The 5717-nt window shown below is 27.2% G+C and overlaps 1 non-coding gene across 1 annotated transcript; it reads left to right on the top strand.

Annotated features, from left to right (window-relative positions):
* The first annotated feature begins 3644 nt into the window (after positions 1-3644).
* Positions 3645-3804, top strand: LOC114189365. Its single transcript, XR_003605668.1, has one exon. It is a non-coding gene; the product is annotated as a U1 spliceosomal RNA (small nuclear RNA).
* Positions 3805-5717: the final 1913 nt, after the last annotated feature.

Here is a 5717-nt window from a genome sequence, read left to right as displayed (position 1 = left end):
ATAAGCAGGACTCAGTCATGTACATAATTTTTTTCAAAACTTTCCAATTTGGATAATATCTCACTTAAATTGCACCATTGCGAAAAACTTATCCTATTTAATATCATGTAATCTAATTTATTCATAGTCTCTTTATTTTCTTCCTTAATAAAGTAAGTGCAAATTATTTTGTTATGTTTAAAAGTAAATAAAATATAAAATTTACAAGCCTAATTCTCAATATCAAAGGATAGTTTGGTTGAGTGGTCTAAGCTGCTAGATTTAGGCTCTAGTCTGAAACGGCGTGGGTTCAAATCCCACAATTGTCATGTTTCTTTTATTTCTCTCTTTTACATTTACCAATAATACAAAATACAAAGAAAAATATTTAATATAAATAAAAAATAAGAATCACCTTAATTTTATCTTGTCTTAGTTTTGTATTGGAAATATAAATAAAAAATAAAAATCACCTTAATTTTATCTTGTCTCTTAGTTTTGTATTGGAAAAAGTATAATAGCTTGATTAATGGATGCATTATTTCTAAATAAAAGGGTAAGTAACTTGATATTATCATAAGGACTAGGAATTATATTTGAGATTCAAGGGTGGCAATTTATCATCATTAAATACAAAAAAAATCCATTAGTCCATTAATTAAAAGGGACCATCTTAGAACAAACCTAAATCTAATTTCGCATACCACTTACTATGTAGTTTTTTTGGTAGTTTTTCTTAAATTATGGTGACAACTCCATTCTTTTTTTAAAAGATGTCTTTCTCAATGTGTTGTCGTGAACATGGTGACAACATATGGGAATTGTGTTTGACTAAACACAACTTCACTTTGAGGAGTCATAAGTCTTGCCATGTAAGCAGGACTTAGTCATGTACATAATTTTTTCAACACTTGCCTATCTGGATAATATCTCATTTAAATTGCACCATTGCGACAAACTTGTTCCATTTAATATCACGTGGTCTAATTTATTCATAATCTTTTCATTTTCTTCCTTAATAAAGTAAGTGCAAATTATTTTATTATGTTTAAAAGTAAATAAAATATAAATTTACCTAAAGTCATGCTTATGATTTACATCTACCAATAATACAAAATTTAAAGAAAAATATGTAAATAAAAAATAAAAATCTCCTTTATTTTATCTTGTCTCTTAGTTTTGTATTGGAAAAAAGCTAATAGCTTCATTAATGGATGCATTACTTCTAAATAAAAGGGTAAGTAACATATGATTATCATAAAGACTAGAAATTATATTTGAGATTCAATGGTGGCAATTTACCATCATTAAATACAAAAAAAACCTATTAGTCCATAATCTTTTTAGCCTTTTATGGGGCAACAAACAACACCTTTATTATATACCTTCTTATTAATTAGTTTGTACACCTCACTGAAGTTCCATGAGTAGGAAACGATCTTCCAAACTATTCCATTTTTTCTGACATGATTTTCAAAATGCGCAAAACTAACACCTGTCTAAAATAAATGGTAAAATTACTCTTTTAGTCCTTGTAATTGTCAAGTAATGTCAAATTGGTCCTCCAATTTTTTGTTGTCTCAATTTAGTCCTTGTTTTTGTAAAAATGATTCAATTTGGTCGTTGTCGTTAATTTTGATCAAACGGTGTTAAAGTCAACGCCAATTTTCTGTTTTTTTTATTTTTTGATTTTTTTAAAATTTTTTTAGTGTTTACACGTGTCACTTCACAGTTGTGTCACATGTCAAAATGATTCAATTTGGTCCCTATATTTGTTTTTAGTTTCAATTTAGTTCCAATTTTTGTAAAAATGAAGCAATATTGTCTCTCCATAAATTGACACTCAATTTACTTTTTGTATAAATCTTATGATGATATTCTTACTAAAATTGACATTTTTATTAAATATTTGTAGAAATATTTTTAAACAAGCTTTGTTTTTTTAGTTTTATTATTAAACAAAGTTAAACCCTAAACTTAATTTCAACGATTAACAATTTTGTCATCATATATAAAGGCATCAAGTGTACCATATTATACAAACTTAGTGAAGATTAAAAATCAAATAACTTGTCATAGATAAGTTTAGGAACTAAATTTCAAGTTCAAAACAAAACTAAAGTTTAATGATTTGTTTAGAATTTAAAGTTAATTTAAAATATTTCTAGAAATATTTAATAAAAACGTTAATTTTAGTAAGAATATCACTATAAGATTTATAAAAAAGTAAATTGAGTGTTAATTTAAGGAGGGACAATATTACTTCATTTTTATAAAAATTGGGACTAAATTGAAACTAAAAACAAATATAGGGACCAAATTGAATCATTTTGTTACGTGACACAATCGTGAAGTGACACGTGTAAACAATAAAAAAATTTTAAAAAATTACAAAAAATAAAAATAAAAAATTTTAAAATATTAAAAAAAAACCAGAAATTCACATGTGATGTTAACTTTAACACCGTCTGGTCAAACTAACGGAAATGACTAAATTGAATCATTTTTTTAGAAAAAGAGGACCAAATGGAGAAAGAGAAAAAACTTGAGGATCAAACCGACATTACTTGACAAATAAAAGGACCAAAAGAGTAATTTAACCAAAATAAATTGATGTAAAATAAGTGCTTAGAAAAGAAAAAGAAAATGCGTTTTTTTTCCCATACCCTTGTTAAAGAATATTTATCCTTGGCAAAGTTTTTCATGAATAAGGATAATGCATGCATTCGACAAATCCAATAAAAATAATAATGTATACAACATACTAGAAACAACCCATAGGAAATATTTTACTAGGATCTAATTCATCTAGAGTGAGTAAAATGATATAACCCATTTCAATCACTAATGAAAATTTATGTATGTGAATATGAATGCAATATCTACTATTAAGGTTATTGATTTTACTCTCTAAGTTGAATGACTCATTTTAGAGGATCTAGATCCATTTTACTACAAGTAGAAAGCAAGTAAAATTTCTAAAGATACCACAATTCTTGTCATGAGAACTTTACGTCTATGAAACTAGTCACTACTAGTACCTTGCTTTTAGCCTCTCAATGTTCACATGTACTACCCGATTACCCTCTGGTTACGAGACAATTTTAATTGCTTACCATATCAAAATTTTGAAATTATATAACCTTGTTTCCGCCTACATCTTATGAATAATGTAGTATTCACTTGTTATTTCTCACCAACTCAGCATTCATTATTTTTTTTGGCAATAACAAGTTCTTGATGTATTTTGGTTGTAATTGTAATTCTTTATAAAAATCAAAGGAGCTTTGTATTCGTCAAAAGTAACATATCTATAAGAAAATGGTCAAGTTGGTACAGGTGGAGAGTATACAAGTGTGTAATTATATAATCTTGTTTCCTCCTAGATCTTATGAATAACGTAGTATGCACTTGTTATTTCTCACCAACCCAACATTCATTACCTTTTTGGCCATAACAATTTCTTGATGTATTTTGGTTGTAATTGTAATTCTTTATAAAAATCAAAGGTGCTTTGTACTCATGCAAAGTAACATATGTATAAGAAAATGGTCAAGTTGGTATAGATGGAGAGTATACAAGTGTGTAAAGTCCCATATTGTTTAGGGTATATAAAGTAATGAAAATCAAGAGATATAAAAAAGAAGTGTGTACATAGGTCTAACATACTTACCTGAATGGGCTGTATGGTTGATCATGAAAGCCCATGGCCTAAGGTAGTGACTTTCATTGCACTCTTGAGGTATATTGCCTTAAGGTCTACCAAAATGGTAGAGCCTACATCATAGTTTGTGGTAGTGGAGTTTGCGTTTGCGCAACTCCTTCATTGTAGCTCAACATTTTCTGCAAAAGCTAAAGCAAGTGACATTACTATGCACTTTAATTTACATTATAATTTCTAGATATTATCTATTATCTATTTCAAAAGAACTTTGGCCATAAGGAATAGAGAAAATAAAAGATGGTGTGTGAATTTCAAATAAATGTTCTATCTTCTAATCTATTAGAGTAAATAAAAGTATGCATTGGAATAAATGTATAATTAATTTACTATTAATTCATTGCCTTTTAATAACATTTGATTAATTTATTACTGATTTTATATATAGATTTTTTTTACCTCTCAGTTTCGAGTTTATTGTATGTAAGTAATCAATATAGACAACATAATTAAAATTTAGGTTCAAGTTGAATAAATGTACACTTAACTTTTAAGTTAGTTTCTGAAATAGTCATATGAATTTGTTTAACGATATATACAAGAGCAAAAAGAACATTAATATATTATTGAGGTTTGAATGGGTATCAACAAAACAAAGATCCTATGACCCAAGAGGATAAATTTCCAATTGGTGGAGGAAGGAAAATGGTCAAGAGATGCTGAAAATAAAATTGAAGGTATACCCTTCTCCCATTTACTAGTGTGTTTACCTTTGACGTAATTCTTTTCAATTGCCTTGTGTGTTATCTATTATTTTATTTTGACTCATGCAGAGTAAAATTGGAGAAGCTCAATAAAAAGAGCACAAGGCCAAACAAGTACAGTTGGCAAAGGCAAAGGCAAAGGATGATGTTGATATAAATCCCAACTTAATAGAAATAACATAGAGAGTTGTAATTAAAGAAAAACCCAAGGACCAAATTCCAAACATCGAGTGGTGGTAAGGACTTTTACATGTTTGTGTTTATGTTTTAAATTTTTTTTTTCACTATTTAAAGCTTGGAATATAAGAATCATGAAATGTTTCCTCCATGAATGAAGTGTATTACCCTTGTAAGTTTTATTCCTGAATGGTAGTGTATGTGTATGCATGATTCTTGGGGATGTTTTCCTGGTGGAATATCACAGCATATTTGACTACGCAAATCTCCAAGTTGGGTTTGTTGAAGTTGTGTTCACACCAATTCTTTTTTAAAGCGTGTACTTTTAAATTGTTTTTGAATTTACTTTCTATACATAATTAAATTTTTCTTCGGGAAAACACTATTAAAGATGTAAATTTATTCTCTTTATATATATATATATATATATATATATATATATATATATGTGTGTGTGTGTGTGTGTGTGTGTGTGTGTGTTTTCTTTTAAAAAATTGTACTTTTATTCGTTTGAATAGAAATTGAGATTCTGATATAAGTTGAGTTTAAATTATGTTTTTTACTATGAATCTTAATTATTGATTCAAAAGAAGACGTAAGAATTGTTACAAAAATGTTTTTTTTATATATATTTCAATTATCTATGAAATACTTTGTAGGTAATTTATTTAGGAAATTGATAATACTGTCGTTGACGCGGTCAAATTAATACTACTAAACTATAACAACTTCAGTATTGCTAAGATAGTAGTCAAGAAAATAGAAAGGGTAAAGTAACCCTAAGTCGTCTCCCAACAAACACGAAATTAATTTTTAACAAATTAGTTCTTATAAAACTATACAGATAAGTTAGTCAAATAAAATAAAAAATATAGGGGATTAAGATAAACAAAGATAGAAATAAAATTTAAAAGATAAAAAGAAATAAAAACAATAGTAAAGAAAATAGATTGATTCCATTACTTTTTCAAAATAGATTCATCATCGGTTATCTAAAGATTATTGCTCAATTAATTATTGTTATAGATTTACAAATTAATCAATGTAAAGTCTCAATTAATTTGTTGGCGTTCTCAGTTTTAACCAAAGTACAGTCTCAATTAAAAGTGAGAACTTTTAGATTATCCACATTAAAT

Source organism: Vigna unguiculata, chromosome 6 (assembly GCF_004118075.2).
Source record: "Vigna unguiculata cultivar IT97K-499-35 chromosome 6, ASM411807v1, whole genome shotgun sequence".
Taxonomy (NCBI): Eukaryota; Viridiplantae; Streptophyta; class Magnoliopsida; order Fabales; family Fabaceae; genus Vigna; species Vigna unguiculata.
The sequence above is the reverse complement of the archived record's forward strand: the minus strand, read 5'-3'. Positions and strand labels throughout refer to the sequence as shown.